Source organism: Felis catus, chromosome B1, assembly GCF_018350175.1.
Source record: "Felis catus isolate Fca126 chromosome B1, F.catus_Fca126_mat1.0, whole genome shotgun sequence".
Classification (NCBI taxonomy): domain Eukaryota; kingdom Metazoa; phylum Chordata; class Mammalia; order Carnivora; family Felidae; genus Felis; species Felis catus.
In genome coordinates, this window is record NC_058371.1 from 143,154,370 (window position 1) to 143,178,081 (window position 23,712).

General features: G+C 41.1%; 1 protein-coding gene and 1 long non-coding RNA gene across 26 annotated transcripts in view; one reads left to right on the forward strand and one right to left on the reverse strand.

Moving 5' to 3' along the window:
* Window positions 1–437: 437 nt before the first annotated feature.
* LOC123385033 lies at window positions 438–23,693 on the reverse strand. 5 transcript variants are annotated; one of them, XR_006597000.1, is made up of 5 exons: window positions 23,404–23,678; window positions 22,253–22,467; window positions 19,848–19,950; window positions 1,994–2,079; window positions 438–1,079 (listed from the first exon to the last, which is right to left on the reverse strand). It is a non-coding gene; the product is annotated as an uncharacterized LOC123385033 (long non-coding RNA). The 5 variants fall into 5 exon arrangements; XR_006597001.1 differs by lacking the exon at window positions 19,848–19,950 and having other exon boundaries at window positions 23,404–23,677; XR_006596998.1 differs by lacking the exon at window positions 438–1,079 and having other exon boundaries at window positions 1,898–2,079; window positions 23,404–23,677.
* CCDC158 (coiled-coil domain containing 158) overlaps window positions 14,998–23,712 on the forward strand; it is a 104,284-nt gene continuing 95,569 nt past the window's right edge. For 7 of the 21 annotated variants that reach the window (XM_045056202.1, XM_045056201.1, XM_045056195.1 and 4 more), the window contains exons 1-2: window positions 15,671–15,835; window positions 20,886–20,928. The gene's annotated coding sequence lies outside the window, so the exon portion shown is untranslated. Of the gene's footprint in view, window positions 15,161–15,669; window positions 15,836–19,055; window positions 19,117–19,295; window positions 19,395–19,466; window positions 20,163–20,885; window positions 20,929–23,712 lie in introns of those variants that run through there. The other 14 variants (XM_045056190.1, XM_045056186.1, XM_045056185.1 and 11 more) reach the window with 8 other exon arrangements.

Consider the following 23,712-nt stretch of genomic DNA (forward strand, 5'->3'; position numbering starts at 1 on the left):
AAAATAAAGTAGGAGCGACATCTAGTGGCTCTTCTGGCTCACTAAGTAATCACTAAAGTAACCGTAAGATATAAAATTATTAAATCAGTGGTTTGGAAGGTTATTTACTCTTTCTTAGAAAGGACATCTCAGAATCATCCCAAATAGACAAGAATTAACCTTACTTTAAAGTTTTCAGAGTCTTTAGGCAATGTTTCAGAGGCAAAAAGAATCATCCCTTCATGTGTCTCCTTAGGACTGGGGAACACTTTCCCCGCAGACCTCCCCTCACCTCTAAATGCCAAGAAGCCTCCCCTGAAAACAGTCACTTGGAAGAGAAAAGAAAGCCCAAAGATCAGTTTAAAATAAGGGAAGGAAAAAATAATATAAAAACAGGGAGGGAGGCAAACCATAAGAGACTCTTAAATACAGAGAACAAACTGAGCGTTGTTGGAGGGGTTTGGGGTGGGGGGATGGGCTCAATGGGTGAAGGACATTAAGGAGGGCACGTGTTGGGATGAACGCTGGGTGTTATATGTAAGGGATGAATCACTGGGTTCTATTCCTGAGATCAAAAAACAAACTAACTGACGGATAAGAAATTCAAACTTCTTATAACATAAAAATAATAAAATAAAATAAAATAATCAGAATCCCTCAGCTAGAACTTCCCTTGAAGTGGTGTCAAACATTGTGTTGAATGCTCCAGTACGACAGATGCTCTGAGAAAAGAGGAAGGGGAAATGGATGTTGGGTATGCAACTTACAGCATCTGCTTCACCAACTATCCTAACAGTTGTCACAAAACTATCAAAAGACAATCAGTTTAAATCTTTTGAGAATGATCTAAACGTCCTGTGTCTCAACTGAGGCAATTATTTCACAAGTGTATATATCTGTCAAAACGTCAATTGATACACTTTAAATGGATACAATTTATTAAATGGAAACTATATCTCAATAAAGTTACTTTTTTTAAAAACTCCGGGACTCAGCCAACAGATGGCTGGGCAAACAAAATGTGGCTTACACATACAACGGAATATTATCCAGCCTTAAAGTGGGGGGCAATTCTGACACACGTTACAAGGCGGATGGACCTTCAGGACACTGTTAAGTGAAATAAGCCAGTCACAGGACTGTCACAGGACAAATACTGTAAAACTCCACTTATCTTAGATACGTAGAGGAGGTCAAATTCTACAAAAAGTAGCAGAGTGGTTGCCAGGGTCTGGGAAAAGGGGAATGGGGAGTTAGCGTTGAATGGGTACAAAGTTCAGTTTGGGGGAATGAAAGAGTTCTGGAGAGGGACAGTGGTGACGTTTGTAAAACGATGTGAATATACTTAATGCCACTGAACTGGACACTTAAACATGGCTGAAGTGGTAAATTTTATGTTATGTATATTTTATCACAATAACTAATGTTTTTTGTAAAAAAAAATACTTGTAAAAGGTAAAAAAAATGTCAAATATGATACTATAATTAATCAGTTCAGTATTCATCACTTAACCATCCTGAGCAAGATTGTACATGGATGCCACAAAATTGCCAGATGCATAAAAAGCCAGATAATAATACCTGATAGGATAGAGTAAATGTAGACACCTAACAGAGTTATAACTGTTACAGGAATTCTTAAGGTAGGTTATTATTTAAAAGCTGGTAGAGAGGTGCCTGGGTGGCTCAGTTGGTTGAGCCTCTGACTTCAGCTGAGGTCGTGATCTTGTGGTTGTAGGTTCGAGTCCTGCGTCAGGCTCTGTGCTGACAGCTCAGAGCCTGGAGCCTGCTTCCAATTCTGTGTCTCTCTCTCTCTCTCTCTCTCTCTCTCTCTCTGCCCCTCTCCTGCTCAGGTTCTATCTCAAGAATAAATAAACATTAGAAATTTTTTAAATAAATAAATAAAAGCTGGTAGAAATATATCCATACCCTTATTTTATTTCTTAGGTAAAAAGTAAAAGACCTAAGAAAAATATACTCAGCAGAAACGCTGGATGGTTACAATAAAGGATACAGTTTTTCTTTTCCTTTGGAAGAAACAGAGACAGCTTCAAAGACGCTGGTAATGATGGTGATTGGCCTCAACAGCAGAAACACAGGCTAGAGGAGAAAAGATGATCTGCCTTTATTTTATTTCCTATTTGACATCTATCTCCCACTTCTACCCCTTTTTTCAATCTTCTGTAAAATAAATTGTCTTAGAAACGAACAAACGAACTCAAAAACTTGTATTTTTAAAAAACTCATTTTAATATTAAAAGAGAGAATAAGCACAGCTGAACCTTCTGGGTAAATGGAAAGATTCTACATGTATTGGAGAGCTTGATACTAAATGTATACATTTCCCAAAAGTCATCAATCTGTACATTAAAAATGTACATGAAGTATCATCATACATGAAGTATACGTCAATAAGGTTGATTTTAAAAACCTCAATCAACTCTAAAAAGTAGACACTTCCCTGCATTTAGGACGGTATTTGAAAGTCTTCTTTTACAACTAGTTTCAAAAGAAACCCCAAATTAGAAATCACTCATCTTCTTAGTCCACCCTGCCAGGAAATGTTCCTAGAAATCCAATCACATCTGTTCCTGGGAAGCAGGTGGGTGTTCCCTGCTCTATTTAAATTTCCACCCATCCCACATTCCTTCTTCTTCCCTGCTTCCACAGCACTTAACCCCTTCTATTATGTTAACTAGGTCAGCGAGATTATTTCTAGTCTCTCTCAACTAGAATGTTAAGTTCTGTGAGGGCAGGGTTTGGTCTGTTTTGTTCACCAATGTTCCTGGTATATAGTTGGTGTTTAATAAATATTTGCTGAATGAACTCAAGCTTTCTTATTAAATATATTTATTTTCTTATTTTCTTATGTCCTTGGTGGAGAGAAGAATGTCAGAACATTAACTATATACACTTTAATATTTTTTTAATGTTTATTTTTTTTTGAGAGAGAGAGAGACAGACAGACAGTGTGAGCAGAGGAGGAGCAGACAGAGAGGGAGACACAGAATCTGAAGCAGGCTCCAGGCTCTGAGCTGTCAGCACAGAGCCCAATGCGGGGCTCAAACTCACAAATCATGAGATCGTGACCTGAGCCGAAGTCAGATGCTTAATTGACTGAGCCACCCAGGTGCCCCTATACCCTTTAATATTTTATAGTCTATCAACTTGCCAAAATTATTGGAGATGATTTGCCATTTATTTCCTTTCCACTATACATTGAGTTACTTCTATGTGTCCATGTTGTACCAGGCACTGGGAAATAAGCCCATCAGATAAGACTTAACATAGAAACTCTTAAATCCTAATCAGAGAGGGAAAATATCTACACTAAAAATCCAGGCTACTCTGTAACTCTGATCTAGCATTGCATTTAGTTTTGAAGATCTTTGGCAAATTCTTAAAGTTCAAAGTCATAAAGGAAACACAACGCTTAAAAATTTTTTTATAATATATGCTATATTTTTGACTATTGCCTATTTACAAAACTGATAGTGTTTTGTGAAACAAGATCATTTTTTAAACTAAGCAAATCACGAGTTAAATTTTAAGTGACTCCACATATATATCATGATTATGATGTATCAATTTGGGTATCAACTTTTGGGTATAATTTTAATAAATGCTTTTATACTAAGATAAAATTCTTTTATTTTATAGAATCATAGTTCTTTTTTTAAAAAAAAAAAATGTTAGTTACCCGTAACCAGTAAGGAAGTCAAATTAGTAATCAAAAATCTCCCAAAAAACAAGAATCCAGGGCCAGATGGCTTTCCAGGAGAATTCTACCAAACATTTAAGGAAGAGTTAACACCTATTCTCTTGAAGCTATTCCAAAAACTAGAAATGGAAGGAAAACTTCCAAGCTTATTCTAAGAAGCCAGCATTACCTTGATTGAAAACCAGACAGATACCCCACTAAAAAGGAGAACTATACACCAATTTCCCTGATGAACATGGATGCAAAAATCCTCAACAAGATATTAGCCAACCGGCTCCAACAATACATTAAAAAAATTATTCACCACGACCAAGTGGGATTTATACCTGGGATGCAGGGCTGGTTCAATATCCACAAAACAATTAACGTGATTCATCACATCAATAAAAGAAAGGACGAGAACCATATGATCCTCTCAATAGATGCAGAGAAAGCATTTGACAAAATACAGCATCTTTTCTTGATAAAAACCCTCAATAAAGTAGGGACAGAAGGATCATACCTTGAGATCATAAAAGCCATATATGAATGACCCAACACTAATATCATCCTCAATGGGGAAAAACTGAGAGCTTTCCCCCTAAGGTCAGGAACAAGACAGGGATGTCCACTCTCGCCACTGTTATTCAACATAGTATTGGAAGTCTTAGCCTCTGCAATCAGACAACACAAAGAAATAAAAGGCATCCAAATCAGCCAGGAGGAGGTCAAACTTTCACTCTTCGCAGATGACATGATACTCTATATGGAGAACCCAAAAGATTTCACTAAAATACTGCTAGAATTGATTCATGAATTCAGCAAAGTTGCAGGATATAGAATCAATGCACAGAAATCGGTTGCATTCCTATACACCAACAATGAAGCAACAGAAAGAGAAATCAAGGAATCGATCCCATTTACAGTTGCACCAAAAACCATAAAATACCTAGGAATAAATCTAACCAAAGAGGTGAAAAATCTATACACTGAAAACTATAGAAAGCTTATGAAAGAAACTGAAGAGGACACAAAAAAATGGAAAAAGATTCCATGCTCCTGGATAGGAAAAACAAATATTGTTAAAATGTCGATACTACCCAGAGCAATCTACATATTCAATGCAATCCCTATCAAAATAACACCAGCATTCTCCACAGATCTAGAACAAATAATCCTAAAATTTGTATGGAACCAGAAAAGACCCCAAATAGCCAAAACAATCTTGAAAAAGAAAACCAAAGCAGAAGGCATCACAAACCCGGACTTCAAGCTATACTACAAAGCTGTAATCATCAAGACAGTATGGTACTGGCACAAGAACAGACACTCAGAACAATGGAACAGAATAGAGAATCCAGAAATGGACCCACAAACGTATGGCCAACTAATCTTTGACAAAGCAGGAAAGAAGATCCAGTGGAATAAAGACAGTTTCTTCAGCAAGTGGTGCTGAGAAAACTGGACAGTGACATGCAGAAGAATGAACCTGGACCACTTTCTTACACCATCCACAAAAATAAACTCAAAATGGATGAAAGACCTCAATGTAAGACAGGAAACCATCAAAATCCTCGAGGAGAAAGCAGGCAAAAACCTCTTTGATCTTGACTGCATCAACTTCCTACTCAACACGTTTCCGGAGGCAAGGGAAACAAAAGCAAAAATGAACTACTGGGACCTCATCAAAATAAAAATCTTCTGCACAGCGAACGAAACAATTAACAAAACTAAAAGGCAACTGACAGAATGGGAGAAGATATTTGCAAACGACATAGCAGATAAAGTGTTAGTATCCAAAATCTATAAAGAACTTATCAAACTCAACACTCAAAAATCAAATCATCCAGTGAAGAAATGGGCAAAAGACATGAATAGACACTTCTCCAAAGAAGACACCCAGATGGCCAACCAACACATGAAAAGATGCTCAACATCACTCGTCATGAGGGAAATATAAATCAAAACCACAATGAGATACCACCTTACACCTGTCAGAATGGCTAACATTAACAACTTAGTCAAAATCAGATGTTGGTGAGGATGCTGAGAAAGAGGATCTCTTTTGCATTGTTGGTGGGAATTCGAGCTGGTGCAGCCACTCTGGAAGAGTGTGGAGGTTCCTCAAAAAACTAAAAATAGAACCACCTATGACCCAGCAATTGCACTACTAGGTATTTATCCACGAGATACAGGTGTGCTGTTTCGAAGGGACACATGCACCCCCATGTTTATAGCAGCACTATCAACAATAGCCAAAGTATGGAAAGAGCCCAAATGTCCATCAATGGTTGAGTGGATAAAGAAGATGTGGTATATATATATGTATATATACAATGGAGTATTACTCGGCAATCAAAAAGAATGAAATCTTGCCATTTGCAACTATATGGATGGAACTGGAGGGTATTATGATAAGTGAAATTAGTCAGTCAGAGAAAGACAAATATCATATGATTTCACTCGTATGAGGACTTTTAGAGACAAAACAGATGAACATAAAGGAAGGGAAACAAAAATAATATAAAAACAGGGAGGGGGACAAAACATAAGAGACTCTTAAATATGGAGAACAAAAACAAACACAGGGTTACTGGAGGGGTTGGGGGAGGGGGAATGTGCTAAATGGGTAAGGGCCATTAAGGAATCTACTCCTGAAATCATTGTTGTACTATATGCTAATTTGGATACAAATTTAAAAAATAATAAAATTAATAAAAAAATAAAAATACATAAAAAAATTTTTAGTTAGAAAAATCTCTTGCAATAGTTTCTTCATCTATCATTTGGCAGATGAAATACTAATGCTCTAAACTGTTAAATGGCTTGCCCAAGGTTATATAGTTAGTATCAAAGCTCAGACCAGATCTGAGCTCCTTATTCCTGAATCATTCTTGAATAACCCACCCTTCTCAACTGCACCTCATAAAGGCCAGCAGCCATTTGGATTGACAATAATAAGAAGGATACTGGCTCCTTGAAGGCAAAAACTGAAGCTTCTATATATCTCTCACTCCCATCCCAGTGTCCAGCACAGGGTCTGGTCCAGAGTAGGAAATCAATGAAGGGAGACAAATAACTCTGGGTCCATGTATAGACTCTTACTAAAGAGATCTTGGAGACTTAGGCCCTATGTGACTGGAACCTCAACCTTCTCCTTACGGCCCACTCTACTCAGGCCTCACTGGTTGATTCTCAAATACACCAAGCATGTGCCTGGGACACTCCCTACAGTATACATATGGCTCCTCCCTGCAGTCCTACAGGTCTCTGCTCTATGTCACTTTATCAATGAGGCCTCCTCCGTGCACAGTATGAAGTGGCACTTGATAAAATAAAATTTTCGGGGGATTCTAGGGAAGATGGCGGTGTAGGAGGACGCTGGGCTCACCGCATCCTGCTGGTCACTTAGATTCCACCCACACCTGCCTAAATAACCCAGAAAACTGCCAGGAGACTAGCAGAACGGAGTCTCCGGAGCCAAGCGCAGACGAGAGGCCCACGGAAGAGGGTAGGAAGGGCGGAGAGGTGGTGCACACTCCACGGACTGGCGGGAGGGAGCCGGGGCGGAGGGGCAGCCCACCAGGCAAGCAGAGCCTGGAGTCTGGCTTGCAAAAGCGGAGGGGCCGGACGGAGTGTGTTCTGACAGCAAGCGGGACTTAACATCTGGAAGGTTATAAGTTAACAGCTCTGCTTGGAGAGCGGGAAGGCTGGAGGACAAAGGGAGGGAGAGTTGCTGAGCCCCGGGAGGACAGAGCTCAGTTTGGTGGGGAACAAAGGCGCTAGCCAGCACCTTCCCCCTCGCCCATCCCCCAGCCAAAATCCCAAAGGGAACCAGTTCCTGCCAGGGAACTTGCTTGCACCCGAGCAAACTCCAACACTGTGCTTCTGTGGATCCATCCCTCCAGCAGCCGGTCTGACTCCCTCCCGCTGCCACAGGGCCCCTCCTGAAGCGGATCACCGAAGGAGAAGTAAGCTGAGCCTGCCCCTCCCGCCCCCATGCACCTTGCCTATCCACCCCAGCTAATACGCCAGATCCCCAGCACCACAAGCCTGGCAGTGTGCAAGTAGCCCAGATGGGCCACACCACCCCACAGTGAATCCTGCCCCTAGGAGAGGGAAAGAGAAGGTACACACCAGTCTGACTGTGGCCCCAGCACTGGGCTGGGGGCAGACCTCAGGTCTGACTGCGGCCTCGCCCACCAACTCCAGTTATTCAAGACAGCACAGGGGAAGTGTCCTGCAGGTCTGCACCACTCCAGGGACTATCCAAAATGACCAAATGGAAGAATTCCCCTCAAAAGAATCTCCAGGAAATAACAATAGCTAACGAACTGATCAAAAACGATTTAAACAATATAACAGAAAGTGAATTTAGAATAATAGTCATAAAATTAATCGCTGGGCTTGAAAACAGTATAGAGGACAGCAGAGAATCTCTTGCTACAGAGATCAAGGGACTAAGGAATAGTCAGGAGGAGCTAAAAAATTCTATAAACGAGCTGCAAAATAAAATGGAAACGACCACGGCTCAGATTGAAGAGGTAGAGGAGAGAATAGGTGAACTAGAAGATAAAATTATGGAAAAAGAGGAAGCTAAGAAAAAGAGAGATTAAAAAATCCAGGAGTATGAGGGGAAAATTAGAGAACTAAGTGATGCACTAAAGAGAAATAATTTACGCATAATTGGTATCCCAGAGGAGGAAGAGAGAGGGAAAGGTGCTGAAGGGGTACTTGAAGAAATAACAGCTGAGAACTTCCCTGAACTGGGGAAGGAAAAAGGCATTGAAATCCAAGAGGCACAGAGAACTCCCTTCAGACGTAACTTGAATCGATCTTCTGCACGACATACCATAGTGAAACTGGCAAAATACAAGGATAAAGAGAAAATTCTGAAAGCAGCAAGGGATAAACGTGCCCTCACATATAAAGGGAGACCTATAAGACTCGTGACTGATCTCTCTACTGAAACTTGGCAGGCCAGAAAGGAATGGCAGGAGATCTTCAATGTGCTGAACAGAAAAAATATGCAGCCGAGAAACCTTTATCCAGCAAGTCTGTCATTTAGAATAGAAGGAGAGATAAAGGTCTTCCCAAACAAACAAAAACTGAAGGAATTCATCACCACTAAACCAGCCCTACAAGAGATCCTAAGGGGGATCCTGTGAGACAAAGTCCCAGAGACATCGCTACAAGCATAAAACATACAGACATCACAATGACTCTAAACCCGTATCTTTCTATAAAACACTGAATGTAAAAGGACTAAATGTGCCAACCAAAAGACATAGGGTATCAGAATGGATAAAAAAAACAAGACCCATCTATTTGCTGTCTACAAGAGACTCATTTTAGACCTGAGGACACCTTTAGATTGAGAGTGAGGGGATGGAGAACTATTTATCATGCTACTGGAAGTCAAAAGAAAGCTAGAGTAGCCATACTTATATCAGACAAACTAGACTTTAAATTAAAGGCTGTAACAAGAGATGAAGAAGGGCATTATATAATAGTTACAGGGTCTATCCATCAGGAAGAGCTAACAATTATAAATCTCTATGCGCCGAATACCGGAGCCCCCAAATATATAAAACAATTACTCATAAACATAAGCAACCTTATTGATAAGAATGTGATAATTGCAGGGGACTTTAACACTCCACTTACAGAAATGGATAGATCATCTAGACACACGGTCAATAAAGAAACAAGGGCCCTGAATGATACATTGGATCAGATGGACTTGACAGATATATTTAGAACTCTGCATCCCAAAGCAACAGAATATACTTTCCTCTCGAGTGCACATAGAACATTCTCCAAGATAGATCACATACTGGGTCACAAAACAGCCCTTCATAAGTATACAAGAATTGAAATCATACCATGCATACTTTCAGACCACAACGCTATGAAGCTTGAAATCAACCACAGGAAAAAGTCTGGAAAACCTCCAAAAGCATGGAGGTTAAAGAACACTCTAGTAAAGAATGAATGGGTCGGGGCGCCTGGGTGGCGCAGTCGGTTAAGCATCCAACTTCAGCCAGGTCACGATCTCGCGGTCCGTGAGTTCGAGCCCCGCGTCGGGCTCTGGGCTGATGGCTCAGAGCCTGGAGCCTGTTTCTGATTCTGTGTCTCCCTCTCTCTCTGCCCCTCCCCCATTCATGCTCTGTCTCTCTCTGTCCCAAAAATAAAATAAACGTTTAAAAAAAAAAAAAATGAATGGGTCAACCAGGCAATTAGAGACAAAATTACAAATATATGGAAACAAACGAAAATGAAAATACAACAATCCAAACGCTTTGGGACGCAGCGAAGGCAGTCCTGAGAGGAAAGCACATTGCAATCCAGGCCTATCTCAAGAAACAAGAAAAATCCCAAATACAAAATCTAACAGCACACCTACAGGAAATAGAAGCAGAACAGCAAAGACAGCCTAAACCCAGCAGAAGATCAGAGCAGAAATAAACAATACAGAATCTAAAAAAACTGTAGAGCAGATCAACGAAACCAAGAGTTGGTTTTTTGAAAAAATAAACAAAATTGATAAACCTCTAGCCAGGCTTCTCAAAAAGAAAAGGGAGATGACCCAAATAGATAAAATCATGAATGAAAATGGAATTATTACAACCAATCCCTCAGAGATACAAGCAATTATCAGGGAATACTATGAAAAATTATATGCCAACAAACTGGACAACCTGGAAGAAATGGACAAATTCCTAAACACCCACACACTTCCAAAACTCAATCAGGAGGAAATAGAAAGCTTGAACAGACCCATAACCAGCGAAGAAATTGAATCGATTATCAAAAATCTCCCAACAAATAAGAGTCCAGGACCAGATGGCTTCCCAGGGGAGTTCTACCAGACGTTTAAAGCAGAGATAATACCTATCCTTCTCAAGCTATCCCAAAAAATAGAAAGGGAAGGAAAACTTCCAGACTCATTCTACGAAGCCAGTATTACTTATATTCCTAAACCAGACAGAGACCCAGTAAAAAAAGAGGACTACAGGCCAATATCCCTGATGAATATGGATGCAAAAATTCTCAATAAGATACTAGCAAATAGAATTCAACAGCATATAAAAAGAATTATTCACCACAATCAAGTGGGATTCATTCCTGGGATGCAGGGCTGGTTCAACATTCGCAAATCAATCAACGTGATACATCACATTAATAAAAGAAAAGATAAGAACCATATGATCCTGTCAAGCGATGCAGAAAAGGCATTTGACAAAATTCAGCACCCTTTCTTAATAAAAACCCTTCAGAAAGTCGGGATAGAAGGAACATACTTGAACATCATAAAAGCCATTTATGAAAAGCCCACAGCTAACATCATCCGCAATGGGGAAAAACTGAGAGCTTTTTCCCTGAGATCAGGAACATGACAGGGATGCCCACTCTCACCGCTGTTGTTTAACATAGTGTTGGAAGTGCTAGCATCAGCAATCAGACAACAAAAGGAAATCAAAGTCATCAAAATTGGCAAAGATGAAGTCAAGCTTTCACTTTTTGCAGATGACATGATATTATACATGGAAAATCTGATAGACTCCACCAAAAGGCTGCTAGAACTGATACATGAATTCAGCAAAGTTGCAGGATACAAAATCAATGTACAGAAATCAGTTGCATTCTTATACACTAATAATGAAGCAACAGAAAGACAAATAAAGAAACTGATCCCATTCACAATTGCACCAAGAAGCATAAAATACCTAGGGATAAATCTAACCAAAGATGTAAAAGATCTGTATGCTGAAAACTATAGAAAGCTTATGAAGGAAACTGAAGAAGATATAAAGAAATGGAAAAACATTCCATGCTCATGGATTAGAAGAATAAATATTGTCAAAATGTCAATACTACCCAAAGCTATCTACACATTCAATGCAATCCCAATCAAAATTGCACCAGCATTCTTCTCGAAACTAGAACAAGCAATCCTAAAATTTGTATGGAACCACAAAAGGCCCCGAATAGCCAAAGTAATTTTGAAGAAGAAGACCAAAGCAGGAGGCATCACAATCCCAGACTTTAGCCTCTACTACAAAGGTGTCATCATCAAGACAGCATGGTATTTGCACAAAAACAGACACATAGACCAATGGAATAGAATAGAAACCCCAGAACTAGACCCACAAAAGTATGGCCAACTCATCTTTGACAAAGCAGGAAAGAACATCCAATGGAAAAAAGACAGTCTCTTTAACAAATGGTGCTGGGAGAACTGGACAGCAACATGCAGAAGATTGAAACTAGACCACTTTCTCACTCCATTCACAAAAATAAACTCAAAATGGATAAAGGACCTGAATGTGAGACAGGAAACCATCAAAACCCTAGAGGAGAAAGCAGGAAAAGACCTCTGAGACCTCAGCTGTAGCAATCTCTTACTTGACACATCCCCAAAGGCAAGTGAATTAAAAGCAAAAATGAACTACTGAGACCTTATGAAGACAAAAAGCTTCTGCACAGCAAAGGAAACAACCAACAAAACTAAAAGGCAACCAACGGAATGGGAAAAGATATTTGCAAATGACATATCGGACAAAGGGCTAGTATCCAAAATCTATAAAGAGCTCACCAAACTCCGCACCCGAAAAATAAATAACCCAGTGAAGAAATGAGCAGAAACCATGAATAGACACTTCTCTAAAGAAGACATCCGGATGGCCAACAGGCACATGAAAAGATGCTCAACGTCGCTCCTCATCAGGGAAATACAAATCAAAACCACACTCAGATATCACCTCACGCCAGTCAGAGTGGCCAAAATGAACAAATCAGGAGACTATAGATGCTGGAGAGGATGTGGAGAAACGGGAACCCTCTTGCACCGTTGGTGGGAATGCAAATTGGTGCAGCCGCTCTGGAAAGCAGTGTGGAGGTTCCTCAGAAAATTAAAAATAGACCTACCCTATGACCCTGCAATAGCACTGCTAGGAATTTACCCAAGGGATACAGGAGTACTGATGCATAGGGGCACTTGTACCCCAACGTTTATAGCAGCACTCTCAACAATAGCCAAATTATGGAAAGAGCCTAAATGTCCATCAACTGAGGAATGGATAAAGAAATTGTGGTTTATATACACAATGGAGTACTACATGGCAATGAGAAAAATGAAATACGGCCCTTTGTAGCAACGTGGATGGAACTGGAGAGTGTGATGTTAAGTGAAATAAGCCATACAGAGAAAGACAGATACCATATGGTTTCACTCTTATGTGGACCCTGAGAAACTTAACAGAAACCCATGGGGGAGGGGAAGGAAAAAAAAAAAAAGAGGTTGGAGTGGGAGAGAGCCAAAGCATAAGAGACTCTTAAAAACTGAGAACAAACTGAGGGTTGATGGGGCGTGGGAGGGAGGAGAGGGTGGGTGATGGGTATTGAGGAGGGCACCTTTTGGGATGAGCACTGGGTGTTGTATGGAAACCAATCTGACAATAAATTTCATATATTGAAAAATAAAAATTAAAAGAAAAAAAGAAAAAATAATAAAATAAAATAAAATAAAATTTTCAACTTTTCATGTTGGTGGGCCCTGCCCCTAGGCTCCCAGAGAAGCTATACGGTAACATTTATCAACTTGAAAATAAGCAAGGCCTCAAAGGATGGGCTCTATTTCTGCCCCAAGCACACATTGTACATCTGCTTCATTAAAAACATAACCAAAAAGGAGCACTGCAAACATGAAGATAGGAAAAAGAAAAAAGCCTTCCTGATTCCCACAAGATTAAAGTCATACAGCCTTGCACATATGAAAAACACAAGATAAAGCCTATAACCTTCTGGAATGTCCTTCATCATGATGATTTGCAACTCTTTATGTGGAAAAACAAAACAAAAAAGGAAAACAAAACAAAACAACCACACACACATAACCTGGGAAAGAAAGTGTTCTTTCCCCAGGGAACTATGTGTATCCCAGGCAGCTGTCTTAACTTGGGCTCAAATAAAACTCTTTTCCTTTCTCTTTATAATTTTTAAAAAGGCTTGTTTTAAAAAGGCTTTGCGTTGACTCACCCCACACTCCCTAATCTCCTCACCCTGTCTCCATAACACTTATCTTAGTGAGACATATTTGAACTTGTCCCTTTGTGCCTTATTCTTCTTCCTCCACAAAAATGTAAACTCCCAGAGGATGGGGACTTTATTTGGTTCATGGCTATATTTTCAGCACCTTCATGTGGCCTGTGATAGGTGCTTCATGAATATATGTGAAATGGCTGAATGAATGTTAAAGGAAATCTGGACCCCCCTCATCTTTGAATTCTCTATTTTAAAAGCTAAGAAACCCTTTTTGATACAGTGTAAAAAAATATTGAGGAGTAAAACTGCAAGATACTTCAAATGCAGAGAATTGTAGGAGAAAATGTAGCACACATAATTGCATGCATATATACAGGTTAAAGTAGGTTGTTTTTTAAGTTTATTTATTTTTCTTAGCAATGTCTACACCCAACATGAGGCTCAAACTCACAACCCTGAGATCAAGTCTTATGCTCCTTGGACTGAGCCAGCCAAGCGCCCCTAGTTTTATATGGTTTTAATGAACATGTTATGTTCATTAAAAACTTTAAAAAGAAAAGAAAAAAGGAACTTTCCTAGTTCTTAGGGTTCAGCATACAAATATAAACATCAGACACCAATGGAAATCCCTTAATAGTAACTAAAATATTTTCTTGCTGTAATAACACTCATACTTTGAATAAAAGATTAAAACAAAATAGGGGCGCCTGGGTGGCTCAGTCGGTTGTACATTCCACTCTCGATTTCTGCTTGGGTCATGATCCCAGGGCATGGGATAGATAAGCTTGTTCTCTCTCTCTCTCTCTCTCTCTCTCTCTCTCTCTCTCTCTCTTCCTTTGCCCCTCTCCAGAGCCCTGTTCACACTCTCTCTCTAAAATGAGGGGGGAGGGGGGAGATTAAAACAAAATAATTAAAAATTGCTTTCTGTGTCGCTACAAAACTTAAACTGTTGTCCTTTCTACTTAATACTTTCACTCCCCATTAAAACACTTCATTCTGTAGGCAATCTTAAATCTTGGCCGGTCAATAAATGAAATAATTTAAATTACAGATATGATCAACAGCAATCTTTAGTGGCGTTTGGTACTATTTAATTAAAATCCATAATTACATTAAATAATGTATGATTTGTTAATATTTCCAATCAATTTAGACATAAAAGGTTTTTTGCTGTAGGTGTGTGTAATGTGACTGCTAATAGTATTAACGTCACTGGTTGTATCGGTCACACGTAGCCCTTTCTGAATTCCTTCCATTTGAGCACTAATTCGGGCAGCACTGAAACGTTTGCGTGTGTGATCATCTCATCCGATAAATTCTCTATCAGAGAGCAACTGAAACACAGGGAAGGAAACAACTCTCCGAGAACACACGTGAACATTGCAAGTCCTTCCAGCCAGAGGATCAGCATAAGCAAAGGCAGAGCTGCGAAATGTGAATTCTGTTAACCTGAAGTAGTCAAATGGGACATTAAGGGTGGGACTGGAGAAAGTGTCAGAAACTGAAGCAGGATGGAGGTGAGGCAGGGTGAAGGCTTGACAGGCCAAACCAGGATTGGGATTAAGTAGAGGTAGGATTTGTGTGGGTTGGTTAAGATTTTGGGAAGACTATTTGAGGGACAACTGCGAGAACGGTCTGGGGTGTTGGGGTGCATGTACTGGGGAGAGCAAGAATAGTCCGGGGAGACCGGTTAAGGGGCTGCAGAAAAGGGGAGAAGCTTTGAGTCACAGAGTCCAAGCGGAGGCCCGAATCCAGGGTTTGATGCAAACAGCTCCTTACTCAGAGCTGAGGGGAGGGGTGCGGCAATGGCGCTCGGTTGCCCCGGCGACGGCGTCTGGGGGCGGAGTCGGGAGTGGGAGGCGCCCCCACGCCACGCCGAAGGGCCCAACGGTCGCCGGCGCGGCGCGCGTGGAACCGGCGGAGGCCAGATCCCGAGCGCCGCGAGGGGCGGGGCGCGGAGGCGGGGCGGCAGAGCACCCGCGCCGCCGCCGACGAGGAGGAGCCACCCCCGCCGCCACCGCAGCCGCCCGGCCGACGCAGGTGCGGCCGCCGCGCCCGCCGGCGCCCCGCGGGGATGCGGCCAATGTCTTAAGATGGTGTTGGTTGCAGGTACACGGGCGGGGCGCGGCCCGGGGGAGAGGGCGAGGGGGTGGGTCGTGCTCCAGAGGACCCGGAGCAGCGCATCTTCATTACTGGAACCTTCCAGACCTTTGTGTTTGTTTTGCACGTGGCAGATGCCCAATAAATTGGTTTTTTAACGGAAAGGACTTCTGCTCTTCGGGGATCGCAAGACCTCCGGGTCCAGTGGCTGTAACTCTGGCACCAGAGAGTCCTGTGCAAAATATTCCACTTGGGGGGAATAACCGCGGATCTTGTCCCAACACTACCGCAAAGTCCTGTCCCTATCCTGTTTCCCGTGGACCAGGGGATGAGTCAGGGGACACATGGAAATAAAGAGGAGTGTCTAGCCTTGGACAGTCACCAACCTGTCATCAAAATGAGATTGTAATAAATGTGTAAGGGCCTTTTCAGCTGGAGCCCTCCCTGTAAGTGACATTAGGAATCTGGCTCTACCCGGTCATTGGCATCAGTCAGAAACAGTGAGTTCTCAAATGAGTCCATCCGTGTCCACAGAACTCTGTTCCAGGTCTGCACTCAGGCTGTTCCAGGATTTGTCCCTGCATCTTGGTGTACCTTAAGGTCAGGAGAAAGTAGAAGTGAGGTCTGTTGCTGTTTGTCAGGGTGTTACTGACTTGGCAACCGCTTCTCTCTTGCTTTCTCTGTCAGCTGCTGATTCGGGAAAGGTCTAGCACCTACCACACAGCCCAGAGACTAGCTAGGCAGGACTGTTTTTCTGTGGGTAAAGAATTGGGGTGGGGGTGGGAGAGTGGTGGGTGAGATCTGGGCCTCCCAGCTCCATACCACACTTATTGTTTTTCATTTTACACAGTTATCTGTGTTGTGGGTAAATGGTCTTTATGCCATAGAGGTATTATTATACTCTCCAAATAAATTGAGGGCAGAAATGGACAATTTATTTAGTATGTGCAAAGCCCTTACTATCGTGTTTTACAAAGAAGAGTCGGTGTTATCTAGTGTGTTAGGATCACACACTTTGGGGCCTCTGTCAACCACATATTCGCACACTAGGTGACCCCAAATTATATGGTGTATCAGGTTGAGTAAGAGCCACCTGAAACATCAGGCCCTAATCCTTGGAACCTGTAAATGTTCTAAGGGGAAAAAAAGGGTCTTTACATGTATGATGAAGTCAAAGATCTTGAAATGGGAAAATTATCCTGGATTAGCTGGGTGAGCTTTAAATGCAAACACAAGTGTCATCATAAGAGAGGGGCAGAAGGAGATTTGATACAGACAGAAGAGGAGAGTGCAATATGACCACAGAGGCAGAGAGCGGAGTGATGAGGCCCCAAGTCAGTAAGTAATGCCAGCAGCCAACAGAAGCTCAAGGAATAGAAGGGGCAAGGAATAGATTATTTCCCAGAGCCTCGGGTGAGAGAGCGGCCCTGCCAAAAACCTTGATTTCAGCCCTGTGAGACTGATTTTGGACTTCTGGCCTCCAGAACCGTGAGAGAATAAATAGCTACTGTTTTAAGCCACCAGGATTGTGGTAATTTGTTACAGCAACTACAGGAAACTAATACATATGTTCATTGTTATAAATCACATAGAATCAATCCTGTATTAATGAATATTTTAAAGCCCTCCAGCTGGGGCAGTGCCAGATGGAGTAGTGGAGACTGCGAAGTATTTTCTTGAACCCTGTAAATCCCAAGGAAAATATTTGACTAAGGAATTTGATCAGAAGTGAAAATAACTTAGGTACATTGGAAAGAACTAGCCTAACACTTAGAGCAATTTTTGGACTTTCATTTGTATTCCTATTAATACATCACTGTATTTGCTCTAGTTAAGGGAATGAAGGTGACTTAAGCTTGGTTTTCAGCTAATACTTCACTGGCTATTCATCGTGTGTATATCAAGTAAGAGTTGCACATGGCTCAGTCGGTTGAGCATCTGACTCTTGATTTCGGCTCAGGTCGTGTTCTCACACTTGTGGGACTGAGCCCCACGTCAGGCTCCGCTCTGAGTGTGGAGCCTGTTCAGGATTCTCTCTCTCCCTCTGCCTCTCTCCTGGGCTCGTGTGCTCTCTTTTTCTAAAGCAACAACAGCAATAATAATAGTTGCAGACACCTGGAGATTGAAGTCCAAGCCTGGGGAAAGTAGGCAATGCAGAAGTGCTTCCATGTGTGGGGATGTTAGAATCGGGATAAAAGCAACCTGTAGTCATCTTGAAATTAACATACTTGGGAGTTCACAGGGTGTTGGAAAAAAAACAGTGTTCAGTGTTTAATCGATTGACTTCTGGGACCCAGGCAGCTAATTTGCACCCCCACTCTTACTCCACAAAACATAAGGACAATGTCCATACAAAGGGTAGCTGGTCTGCTTTCTTTCTGAACTGCTTTTCTGAGGTATGATTTATATACCATAACATTCACTCATTGTAAGTGTCAAATTCAATGCTTTTTAGTGAATTTACAGAATGGTGCAGTTATCACAGTTCAGTTTTAGAAAATGTCCATCACCCAAAAAAGATCCTTCATACCCACTTGCAGTCAGTCCCCATTCCCAGCCTCAGCCAGGTTTAGAGTTAGGTTTTAGTCCTTCTGTTGGGCTATTCAAATGGCCTCCTAACTGGCCTGGGCTTCCACTCAGTATATTTTTCACCTGACTTCTGGAGGATCCTATGCCTCTGATAAAAATCCTCCAGTGGCTTTCCATTGCAATTAGAAAAAACCCCAAAGTCCTTTTCAAGGCCCTGTGAGCTCTACCCCTGCGAACCTCACCAACACCTTCTCGGATAATTTCGGAAAGGAACTGGGAATAAGCTCTCCTTTGGGCATGATACACAGTCGGCTGTCCATAAGCAGGCCTCTCACCCTCCCTTGTCCACACCGCAGTCTCACTGCCTCTGTCGGTGAACACTGAGCCCCTTTCGTCTCAAGGCCTTTGCATGTGGTATTTCCTCTCAGGAACTTACCCAGTTCTCTTTGGGAGTGATCCTTTTTGATACTCAGCTCAAATGTAACCTCCTCAGAAAGGCCTTCCCTGACTTACCCTAACGAAAGTAGCCTCAATTCCATCTCTCTGTATACCGCCACCTGTGGTATTTGCTTCATTGCACTTAACCACTCTCCATAATTCTATTTTTGATGTGTTTCTTTGGTGTCTCTTTCCCCATTAAAGTTTAAGATCTGTGGGGTGGTGGCAGTTTGATTCGTCTTGATCTTCATTTTATCTCTAGGATTTACAGAAGCACTGTTCATAGCAGCAGTACGTTTTAAGCCATCAAAATGCCAGCAATGGTAACTAATGCTTGTTGAATGCTTACTACGTCAGGCTGTGTGCTGAGTGCTTTGCATGCATAAATGATTTAACTGAAGCTTATTACTTTTGATGTGGGAAGAGTAAGGAGAGCATGTCCTCCAAATATAGTCCCTCATGTCAAATTATTTGAACCTCTTCTTCGACAACTCTTAAAACTGCACTGGAGGCTTTTGCTAAGAAGGAGAGGAAGAACTAAAAGAAGAGTGTAAATAAAAGCAGAATGCTAACAGAGCAGGATACACTCAGGACATGGCAGGTAGACCTCAGCTGAGGCACAGTATATGTCAGGGGAGGTTGGTTATGCCAGATCCCAAAGGGCTTTAGTTCTAGTCTTAGCTTGGACTTTAGTCTTTGAGCAAGTCACAGCAAAAGGGTTTTAAAGGAAACTCTTAAAGATTGTAAGAAACTGACACTAGAAAGATCACTTTGAAGTATTCTGTAGTAGGTCTGGCAAGAGCTGATTAAAGCATGAAAGACACAGTAGGCGTAAAATTAACTAAATTTCATATTCAAGCAGTCCTTCTTTGTGACTTAATTACCACGCATAAGTAAGTCATCTTTGCTGACTTAAAAGGTATTACAGAGATAACACCCTAGGAAGCAGACTTGGTGGGAATAATGAAGACATAGATGTGGGATAAGATGAATTTAAGATGACTGTAAACATATATGCAGAGGTGCTAAGGAAAAGATATTTGTTAAAATTTACCTAGAGCCCCAACTTTTAAAACAAAGTTGCACGAAACCTCCTAGCAGCAGCGGAATTGTCCCGATCATTGTCCCGATCTGGCTCTGCTGTTGACTGAAATCACCTGTGAGAAGTCATCATATTTTTGGTCATCTGTCTGCTGAATGTTTTCCATAGGAAATCATAGAATGTCCAAGTTGGAGAAGATTTTAGAGATCTTCTAGTCCAACTCTCTGCCCAAGAGAGGACACCCGGTGGCAGTTGTCATCCCAACAAATGCTCATCCCCTCTCAGCTTGAACACCTCACAAGGAAGTTCTCCACATATACATTCAAGGTGCTCCAGCTTTAGAAAGCTCATCTCCACCCTGTAGAACCTACCTCCCTTTACTTTTGTTCATTAGTCCTAATTCTGCACATGGAGTACTGTCACTTATTTTTCCAGTGTGGCAACTGCTCACTAAGATTTCACTGAGCTATGCCAAAAATCCTAGTTGGTTGTCATTTCAACTCCGCTGCTTAAAATGTATAGACCTATTTCTGATTGACCAGGTAGAAACTCTACCTCGCAAATCTGCTCTCCAAGCTCAAGAGCTGTGCCTGGTTCAGAGCATCTCCAGCCACTGGAAAGTAATTTAAATGGTCAGAAGACATGGTCTATTTAAGTCACTTTGGACTATACCCTAGAAAGGTCTAGTCTGGAAAGGCCTGGGCAAGGGATTTACTTGCTGTGTTATCTTGCTAATGCCGATGAGAGCAAAATTAGCATCGGACCAACAGGGGGCTTATACTTGCGTATGTTTTGTTGTACAGTCCTAGCCTAGATAAGTGCCACAAGCTATTAATTCAAACATACTTTTATATACAAGACAAGCCCAAAGGAAAAGGAATTTAAAGCTTTTTGTGGTGGTGGTGGTTGTTATATGTGTGTGTGTTGTTGTCAGGATCTTAGCTGATGAAAATGAACTTGTGAATTGAACTTTTCAAACATAATGAATTTAGATAATGGAGAATGGTTATATATTAATATACAGATTTTAAAATATTTTTCTCTTTTCAGGTGTTAATAGGATAAGTGAAAATAAGAATATCCAGATATTAAGGTATCTCTTGTTTTACTTTCATTTATATTTAAGAATTGTGAACATATATGACCAATATGCTAATTTATTGTATCTGTGTCTGTATCTAATTTATTTTAGAGCCTGAGGCCTTGAGCTTGATGAGTGCCTAGGCTGGAATATCTAAGATAATAAAGCTGCAAAGGCTTTCTCTTTGTGGTTTTCAAACTGCTCAGTGGAGCCATTGCATTCCATAAAGATGTCTCTGGGGCAGAGAGGAGGGTGTATAGTTGGGGCTCTGAAGATTTACAGAAAGCCTTCCTCTGCTTAAGAATAGTTTGCAGGGGCGCCTGGGTGGCGCAGTCGGTTAAGCGTCGGGCTTCAGCCAGGTCACGATCTCGTGGTCTGTGAGTTCGAGCCCCGCGTCAGGCTCTGGGCTGATGGCTCGGAGCCTGGAGCCTGTTTCCGACTCTGTGTCTCCCTCTCTCTCTGCCCCTCCCCCGTTCATGCTCTGTCTCTCTCTGTCCCCAAAATAAATAAAAACGTTGAAAAAAAATTAAAAAAAAAAAAAAGAATAGTTTGCAAAACACACCTGTATTCTCATTTAGTAATGGTGGAAATTGAGGCTCAAGGATATGAAAAGATTTGCCCATGCCCTCACGGGTAACCAGTGGCAGTATTAAGTTCCTGATTCTAAATCCTATGCTTCTTTCATATTGCCTTTTTACAAGACGGTATTATGTACTGGAGAAGGATATCTTAAATAGCTTCATTCTGTATTAGATTATAATAGTCTGTGGGTTTACTCAATGCAATATAAATCCACTTTCCTTTCTGTTAGTGGACCTGTATGAAACTTATATCTTCTTTCTAGATGAATGGAAAGATACACATTTATTATCAGAAAGTGAGTATACACTGCCTAAATTACAAAGACTGTGTTTTTGTTCATGTTTTACTATCCTGTTATGCAGTGATACTATATACATATGGTATATAGCAAACAGATCGAGGCAAGTACTGTATGGTTAACACTGCACACGAGTTTTCTTTTGAGGTATATACTCTCTATCTTCTTCTTATAGTCTTAAAGAGGCTAAATATTGTTCTCACAGTCACAAAGCCAGTAGATCACAGAGATAGGATTTGAAACCTAGTAGGGAACAACATCTAGAGAGAAAGAACGGGATTGAGAAAACAGACGTTAAGAGCAATGTGAAGTCAATAAGCAGTTAACAGGAAATCAGGCAGTGAAGTTGTGGTCAACAGTAACCGTTCTCATTGCATTTCAGAGATGGCAGCAGCCTAGGTGTGTTGTATTTGGATCAGTTGTGGGGTGCCTTAGAATTTCCCAAGGAAAACATACCTGCACACACTCATTCTTCGAGAGTATGGACCAGCTTTATGAAATCCCCAGTCTCAGGCTTCTGTGGAAAGTAGGATGGTTCGGCCTCCCAGGGGCTTGAGTCATTGGTTGATAAATCTAGGAGTCCTTCAAAAGTCTTCTTTTTGTGGTCTGTGGTGTCTCAGGTCTTTTCTGCAGCATTCCAATCAAATGACCAGAGTGGAATCTTTACCTAGCTGTTACTTGTCAGAAATTTAAGGCTCCTTTCAGTGTGAACCTATTCATAATTTTAAATCCGCCAGAATTGTTTGTAACATGTAAGGTCGTGTTATGATCCCCAAATCAACAAAATGTAGCATTTTAACAACTTTCTGTCTTATTGTGGCAAAAAAAACCCTTTATTTTCCCAGAAATCCTTAATAATTTAATAAGCTTTATGCCTGAAAATAGGAATAATGTTTCAATTCTTAGTGTCGTGAAAATAGAGAAACACTGAATGATTTCACCGAATTGAGGATATGGTCAATCTAAAATTGTGAAAATGTGAATTACAAATACCTTTTTTTTTTTTTTTTACAAATACTTTTTTAAAGACAGGTTTCTTTAACTAGCAGCATTGGCGAATGGGTGTACTAAATATCTTTACAAATAAATGTTTGTTTAAAAATCTTTGTTTAATAAACCTATGCTGCCTTCTTTAAACTATTAATTTTCTTTTTTTTTTCACATTTATTCATTTTTGAGAGACAGAGAGAGAGAGAGAGAGAGAGAGCACAAGCGGGGGAGGGGCAGAGAGAGAGGGAGACACAGAATTGGAAGCAGGCTCCAGGCTCCAAGCTATCAGCACAGAGCCTGACTCGGGGCTCAAACTCACAAACCGTGAGATCATGACCTGAGCTGAAGTCGGACGCTCAACCGCCTGAGCCACCCAGGCGCCCCAATCTTCTTTTCTTTTTTAAGCTGTTTATTCTCTTAAGAAAAAAATTTCCCTCGGAAGGACTGCCACTCTTCGAAGGCCTGCTGCCCATCAGGGGAGACTGAATTAATGAGTTTATGACATTCATCACCCTACCCAGAATCAGGAAACTTGGTTTTTATATCAGAATAGTTTCTAAAGTCAAACCTTCTCCTTTCTTATGTGTTCTCCAACTTTTAGGTTCAGTTCTGCTTACCTTACTCGTAGGTTCTGTTTCCTGCTTGATACCAAAACCTTTGGTGTCTAGAAGAGTGGAGCGGTGTGTGACTTCCCAACACTGGGCTGTGATTCTCTCTGTCCTACTCATTCCTTTCTGTCTTTGATCAATCTGTAATTTATAATCATAACATTACTGAGTAATTTGAATTTCCTTAGTGTCTTTCATCATCCTGAAGAATCCCCAAGTGCATCATTTTAGTATATAAGTTATACAGCAATCATTCCTCCCCCACGTACCAATCTCTCCTATTCAGAACATTCGAATTGCCTAGCAATCTGGACTAAG